The following is an 8,108-nucleotide window of genomic DNA, read 5'->3' as shown; positions in this document are numbered from 1 at the left end:
TGTCTCTACTATGCTCACTAACCAACTGGAAATGTCTCTACTGTGCTCACTAACTGACATAGGGAGACTGAGCTTTCAGTAGCTTTGCTCCACGGACCCGTGGATCTGTCTCCTGCTTCAACAGTGTTTGGACAGAGCGGACCCAGGGATGCCCCTCGCTGCAGCCTCTGACCACCCTCCAAACTCTTTTTGCAACCTTCAGAATCAGCCACACAACTGTCCTCAACCACTGGGACCAGCCAACACCACTTTTTGAGGTTAACTCCTTAATACCCACCAACCATGAGCTCCCAGATTCATCAGAATTTTTTCACCTAGGTAGAGACTGCCGTCAACCGCCTGGTCAACCTGCATCTGTGGGCCTCCATCACCTATTTCTCCCTGGGGTTCTATTTTGACCATGATGATGTAGTTCTGGAGGGTGTGGGCCCCTTTTTCCATGAATTGGCCAAGAAGAAGCACCCAGTGTCTCTTGAATAATGCAAAACCAGTGCAGTGACCGCACCCTCTTCCAGGACGTGCAGAAGCTTCTCGAGACAAGCACGGAAAATCCAGGATGCCATGGAAGCCACCCTTCTCATGGAGAAGAACTTGAACCAGGCCATTTTGGACCTGTGGGCCCTGGGTTCTGCCCGAGCAGACCCCCACCTCTGTGGTTCCGGGAAAGCTGCACCCTGGATGAGCAGGAGAAACTCACGGAGAAGATGGGCGACCATGTGACCAACCTGCACAGGCTGGCCGGTCCCCAGGCTGAGTTGGGCAAGTATCTCATGGAAAGGCTCACCCTTCAACATGACTAGGAGCCTCTGGACCCCAGCTGCCTTTGAGTAGGCCTTCTGGGGCCAGGGCTTCTGTCTGGAACCCTTTTCTGCAGCCCCTAGGCAGCATTTTAATCATCTTGAAGCCCTCTCCCAAGCTCTGGACCAAGCAGAAACAATAAAGTTTTTTGCAGGGGGAAAAAAAGGGAGAGGGGGGCATATAGAATTTCCCATTTGTTCTAGAAGCTGAGATACCCCTAGGAACAGACAGGGTCTCCTCCCCCTAAAGGGGATGCCCACACCCTTTCTCTCTGGGTATGCATCGCTGCCTTGCTTCTATCTCATCTCAACAAGCCATTTCTCTATGGGCTGACCCACTTGTTGTTGTGCTCTGTCTCTAATAATAAACTTTGCATCTGCATTTACCAAAAAAAGACAAACAGCCCCCTTCTCAGTTCCTGCTGGAGAAGACTCTGTAAATTTAACTGACTGAGCCTTCCACAACTGGGAGAACCAAGCTCAGATTTTCTATAATCCTGACCAAGTTTTGTAGTTACAGTGAACACATGTCACGGGAATTAATTTGTTCTTTGAAATAAGAGTTCCCCTTTGTAACAGATGAATAAACAAAGCCTAGGGAAGCTGATGGTGAATCTCCTTCATATGACTCCTGGGGATGATGGTTAAGTCATCTTTGCCCCTTATGTTTGACTATTTCCATAAAATCAGCGGGGTCTGCTTCCCCGTGCTTGCTAAGTCGCTTCAGTAGTGTCCGACTCTTTGCGACCCCATGGACTGTAGCCCGCCAGGCTCCTCTGTCCACGGGATCCTCCAGGCAAGAATACTGGAGAGGGTTGCCATTTCTTGCTCCCCGGTAGACAGCCGCTTATGCTTAGTTACTTACACAGCAGACACTCCCGACCAGAAAGCATTTGCGTGGAAACTTACGAAGATCCCTGCTCTCTTTCCCCAGTTTGGTTGGGCGAGGTGCCCTCCTTGCCTTACCCCCTGGTGCTGTGCCTTCGCTCTCAGAGGACTCACTTCGTAGCTGCCTTCCCTTGCTGGATGGATATTCTTAGAGGGTAGAGAGAATGTGAGCCTCTTTTCTGGATCCAAAGTACAGTTCTAGGCTCAGAATAAGTCCACAGTGAAAGTCTGGGGAATGTCGAATGAATGATGCATGCCTGGGTGACACCACCCCGACTCCATCCCCCGTTAGCATCCTGTGTTGTGTTTTCTTGGCTGTCCCTGCTCTGGGAAATAGGGATGGTGCAGGAGGAGCTGCTCCTTCTAGGATGGATCTGCTGCCCAGCTGCACAGACTGAGGTCAGAAGAAAGTCCTCAGCTGTCAGCTCCTCCAGGGTCTGCTTTATCTGCAGAAAGCCACCTTGCCCGACTTGTTATTGTTCAGTTGCCAACTCGTGTCCGACTCTTTGTGACCCCATGGACTGCAGCATGCCAGGCTTCCCTGTCCCTCACCATCTCCCAGAGTTTGCCCAAGTTCATGTCCGTTGAATTGGTGATGCCATCCAATCATCTTATCCTCTGTCACCCTCTTCTCCTTCTGCCTTTAATCTTTCCCAGAAGCAGGGTCTTTTCAAATGAGTTGGCTCTTTGTATCAGGTGGCCAAAGAATTGGAGCTTCAGCTTCAGCATCAGTTCTTCTAACAAGTATTCCGGGTTGACTTCCTTTACGATCGACTGGTTTGATCTTCTTGTAGTCCAAGAGACTCTCAAGAGTCCTTCAGCTCTCTGCCTTCTTTATGGTCCAGCTCTCACATCCGTACATGACTTCCCTACTCAAGGCGATGCCACATTCTGAATCCCGTGACTTAATACAAGAGGAGGTAAAAGTGGCTCTTGGTCCAGTGGGGTCCAACTCACATGGTACTCTTTTACTCTAAAACTCCCTGCCTGGTAAACTGAAGAATTTCTGAGCCTACATCACACTTCAACTCCCCATTTGCCCATTTTCATCGTCCCATCTTCTTTTCACAGGTGCTGGTCCTCAATAAAAATTTTATGCTGCAAAGTCCATCTCACTGTCTTCCTCTGGGGAACTCAATCCACAGGAATTTTTCTTGTCTTTGATTCATTCACAAGGCTCTTTACCTTTGGTCAACTTGACTGTTTACTGAGTTAACTTACAATGTTGATTTTGTGAAGGTTTAAAAATATTCAATTCTGATTATGGCTCAGGAGACAACTGATAACTCCAAACGAAGGCTGGGCATAATATCCATGGAGGGCTTACTTGGAAAGGTTGGTAATGCCTTTTTCATTGACACTTAGGAAGATACGTTCAGCTGAAATTAGACATTTTTGTGAGATCCCTGCATTGACTGATAATACTCAGATTCTGGTTTTCTTTTTTCTTGATCACTATTCTGCTGATCTGGATTATCAAATGCCCTGCAGAGAAAAATTGCTTCAGCTGACAGATATCAAGTTCAAACCATATGAGTCCTACTTCTCTGGAATTTTGCCCTCTCAGGTCCTTGGTGCCTTGGTACCACTCTGATGCCCTCAGACAGCCTCTTCTTCCCCATCTTCATGTTTTCAATCATTCTTAGGGGGAGTGTTACTGTTACAAATTAATCTGCCACAGCTGGGGGCAGAATTGTTTAGGATCATCTTTCCAACTCACTAATCTTAACCAACAGAAGTGATTTGAAAGAATAGATGTTATCTTTTGTAAAGAAGAAGGGGATCTCAGATCAAAAGATTGTTAGAGGAAAAAATATAATATTGAGCAGGTTCTGGAGAAGTGTGTGTTATTTTTCAATCAGAATTTTCTTAGATTCATCCTCAGGAAAACATGGCTTTCATTTCCCCATTATTCTTGTTGTTCGGTTGTTAAGTCAGGTCTGACTCTTTGTGACCCCACGGACTGTAGCACGTCAGGCTTCCCTGTCTTTCACTAGCGCCCTGAGTTTGCTCAGACTCACGTCCACTGAGTTGATGATGCCATCCAACCATCTCATCCTCTGTCACCCCCTTCTCCTCTTGCCCTCAATCTTTTCCAGCATCAGTCATTTCCAATCATTTACCCATGAATGCATTCAAATTTTATTTCTTCCTGTTATTAGTTTTTATTTCTTTATGTTAGTTTTCCTAATTCCATCACTTTGTACCACAGAAAGTTATCTAAAGTTAAATTTTTGAGTAAAATCTTTTATTTTGAAAACATTTTAACTCTCAAGTTAACTCTCAATTATTTACAGTGAAATATAGGGGAAACTTGTATTCGTAATTCAAATCAATGAATAATTTAAAAATTTTATCTTTGGTTTTGAATGCAGGTCATATTTTGCTTGTTAAAGATCTATCTTCCTGATAATATTTTCCTTAAATATGTTGACTTTTAAATCTATCTTTCTTGTCCAAACAACATTTTCTTTTTTGTGTGTCAGAGTTAACACATTCTTTTAAGATTTTATTCATCCTTCATCAGTTGTATGACATTCTACAGTTCTATAAGATACTCCACAATTATTATAGTAATTGGCGTCTTTTGTAAATATTGATGTTTTTGGCTGTGCATACAGTTAAATGTTCTTTTCCTTCTTTCAGTCTATAATAAGATAATAACAATACTGTGAGTCTCCATTGTGTTAGTTTCATATTCAAGGAATATCAAAGATTCCACAGTCAGTGTCAAACCCCTGGTGAGTAGTTGAAGATCTCTACTATCTGGATGGAGATGAGGCAATCCTCAGAGGGGAGAAAAAGCCAAACAAAGGAAGAGAAAGCCTCTCTGAGCAGATTAGGGCAAAATTCAGGTCTATTGACATATGCTAGCTAGAAGAACGACCTTCCCCCAACCCCTTGCTGGGATTCTGCTCCTCTGAGAAGGAACTGGAACAAAAGTGGTTCGGTTAGGTGTTTCTCTTATGGCGCGTCCCACTGCTATTGTGACATGAGAACCGCTTACCTGGTCAAACAGGCTGTCTTGCTCACTTGGATCTGATTCTTGCCAAGAACTTTATTTTCTTACTCTGAAGAACAGTGACTATGGTTTTCTGATTTGTACTCAATCTTATCTAGTTAGTCGGTAGTTCTTCCATTAATTAATTCATTCAAGGATTTATTTCAGACCTGCTCTGTGGGGGAACCACTCATTTACCCATGCTCCATCATATAGCACACACAGCATGTTCCCTTGTAAAACTCACCACTCCCCTGCCTTCTTCCTCCCTTCCCTGACCTGTCACACATTTTCTCACTGGCACCCCATCAGACCCTAGGGGAAAAGCCTAATGATGACTCAGGAAAGGAAAGAGGGCTTCCCTCATAGTCCAGTGGTTAAGAACCTGCCTGCCAGTGCAGGGGACAGGGGTTTGATCACTGCTCTGGGATGCTTCCACATGTTTCAGGACATCTAAGCCTGTACGCCATGACTACTGAGCCAGCACTCTTGAGCTCACAAGCCACAGCTACTGAGCCTGCTGGCCTAGAGCCCGTGTTCCCCAACAAGAGAAGCCACTGCAACGAGAAGTCCCGGGACGACAACTAGAGACTAGCCCCCACCGGCCACGACTAGAGAAAGCCCTCACACAGTAATGAAGACCCAGCGCAGCCAAAAGTAACCAAACAAATAAATTAATCTTTAAAAAAAAAAAAAGAGAAAGGAAAGAGAAGCTCATTCCTGAAGCTGCTTCTATCCGACCCCTCTCGGTTCCCCAGTCTCTGTTCTAATTTGTGTTCTAGTTCCCAGGCCCTGCTCCCCGACTTGGCTGTTGAAGAACCCATGATACATCAACGAATTTTTCTTTGCCAAGTGAATTTCACTTCGAGTCTCTGATGCTCACCTTTAGTGCCTGAGCTGTATTTGGCCTTGTCAGTCCACACAGAGTCGAAGTGAACACAGAGAAAGGAGCTGGAGGAGAGAGAATGTTTTCGTTCTTCATTTCTTATTGCTCTGAACAGTGAAGAGCTTTAGAAAACTTCTGAGGGATTCTACACTTCAGAGACAGGACATCCAGGAGAAGTTATTGGACCGTGTCGTGTTTTGTAGCTGACGAGGGAGAAGAGAGACTTTGGTCATAGGGAACAGATGGTGGTGCTGGGACAGGAGGGCTTGGGCTAAGCCTGGGACCATCAGAAGAAAAGAAAAGGCTTATGGAGTACCATCTGTACCAGCTCACACATGCACGATCTAATTTAGTGTTTCCAAATGTCTTCCTTGGAACACTAATCCCAGGAGATGTTCTACAAGAAAAGGAGCCTGGATTTAAATATGTTTGGGAAAAGCTGCAGATCACATTCCTGTCTGAAGAAGTCCTGCAATAAGAAATCAATTGAATCTCTCCCTCGCATCTCATTAGCAGGATTGCTGTGTCAAGAAGTCTGTGCATTTGCAATGCTGGTAGATTCTGCAAATTTGCTTCCATTTCTCTGTCCACACAAGGACACATGAGACCTCCATGTGACCCAGCATTTTCCCATTTTGGTAACACTTACTAGGCTTCCCGGGTGGCTCAGTGGTAAAGAATCTGCCTGCCAGTGTATGACCCTGGGTTGGGAAGATCCCTTTAGGTAGGAAATGGCAACCCACTCCAGCATTCTTGCCTGGAGAACCCCATGGACAGAGGAGCCTGGTGGGCTACAGTCCATGGGGTCGCAGAGTCAGACTTGACTGAGGGACTGAGCACAGACACACACGTTAATATCCCATAGAGCTTATGTTCTAGAAAACACAGGCTTGGTATACTGGTTGGCTTTTAATCTTCCAACTTGTATACAGTGAAGTGTACATCACTGTCCTTTTTCTATATATGAGGAACGGAGGCTTAGCAACTTGACCACTACTTGTAAGGTTGACTCTCTCTACCCGCAACCTGCTGGATACCCAGCCTCTCCACCCCCACCTGCAGGGCAGATTCTAGTAGAGGCTCTTCTTGGAAAAGCATTGACTCCTGCTGCTGGTGGTTAAATTCTGTACATCCCCCCACGAAGGCATTGTGAAGTGCACAATGGTTGGATTTCTATGGTCTTTTTAGGACAGTGCTTTTTATTTCTGGTAGATTGCAGGTTATTAGTTATTGTAATTTCCCCTCGTGATTCTATACCATAGAGCAGAGTTTTAATGATAGTAAAAATAATAACAACCACAACTGTATTCAGGGCACTTGACACAAATCATCACTTGTCACAACAATCCTGCGATAGAGATATACTTCTTGGAAGGTATGCTCATCTTTATTTGAAGCTCTGACAGGTTGTGACTGGACCAAGGTTACACTGAACTAGGATTCACCCAGTTTTTTCTGACTTCTCTGCATCATACTGCCTTTTTTTGAAAACGTGTTTTGAGTCTCCACCAATAACCAATGTTTAGAACACTCCTGCTTGCACAATTCAAGGTTGCCCAAATCCCAAACCTAGTGACAATGACTGGTTGCCTTTGTCTCCAGATATGATTCTTTTTATCCCTGTTTGCTTAACTATTGATGAAGGTCTGCTTTGGTTTAAAGAGAGTTAAGCTATGAGATTATCCATTTTTGTTCTTTCCCCTCTGTTATCCCTTGACATTTCCTCTCTTTTTTCTTCTTATCTCTCTATTCTTATCTTTCCTTATCTCTCTATTCTTCTCTTTCTGCTTTTATGTTTTTTTACAAGGCTGGTGAAGTTTGGTCTTCTCCCAGAATATAACACCTGTGCCTTCTGCCCTGCTGGGCACCAAACAAAAGACCTTGTGAAGTACATCAAAGTGGCAGGAGAGGGACATCCTCGGTGGTCCAGTGGATAGGACTCCATGCTTCGACTACAGGGGCTTGGGTTCGATCCCTGATTGGGGAACTAAGATCCCACATGCTGTGCCTTGTGACCCGCCCCCTCCAAAAAAAGAAAAGCAGGAAGAAGTTGGTGATTCTCAGTGTTTTCATCCTGCTACCCTTCTTCCCCCAAATTTCTCCTCTTTATCTCATCACCCAATGTTTCCTACATTTTCCTTCACCTTCTTCCCTTCCCCCCAGATAGGGAGCTATTCCTTCTAAGGGGTGGGGGATGGGGAGGATGGTCAAGGCAGAGGGCAGACCAAGTGGGAGACACCGAGGCCAGGACAGGAGAGGGAAGGTCGTTACATGGCAGAGAAGGCTGAGGACGTGCAGCTGAAATCCCCAAAAGGGACGGTGAGGAAGCAGAAGAAAGAGCAATGGAAAGAGAAGGAGCCAGAGATCAGAAGACTGGCAGGGAGCCTGCAGGAGAGGGAGACCGAGGAGCAAGCGGGACCAGGTGCGGGCAGGTGGCAACACAGACATTTTGGAGAACAGAAGGGCATTCAGGGAGGAGAGCCAAGGCCACAGGGTCGACTGTGTGTGTGTGTGTTTTTTTTTAAGGATTAAGGAT

The 8,108-nt window shown here is 45.4% G+C and overlaps 1 pseudogene; it reads left to right on the top strand.

Moving 5' to 3' along the window:
• Positions 1 to 282: 282 nt before the first annotated feature.
• Positions 283 to 800, top strand: LOC104995065 (annotated as a pseudogene).
• Positions 801 to 8,108: the final 7,308 nt, after the last annotated feature.

The sequence above is a fragment of the Bison bison genome, unplaced genomic scaffold (genome assembly GCF_000754665.1).
Source record: "Bison bison bison isolate TAMUID 2011002044 unplaced genomic scaffold, Bison_UMD1.0 scf7180017864274, whole genome shotgun sequence".
Lineage (NCBI taxonomy): Eukaryota > Metazoa > Chordata > Mammalia > Artiodactyla > Bovidae > Bison > Bison bison.
Note: the sequence above shows the minus strand (reverse complement) of the source record. Positions and strands in the feature narration are given on the sequence as shown.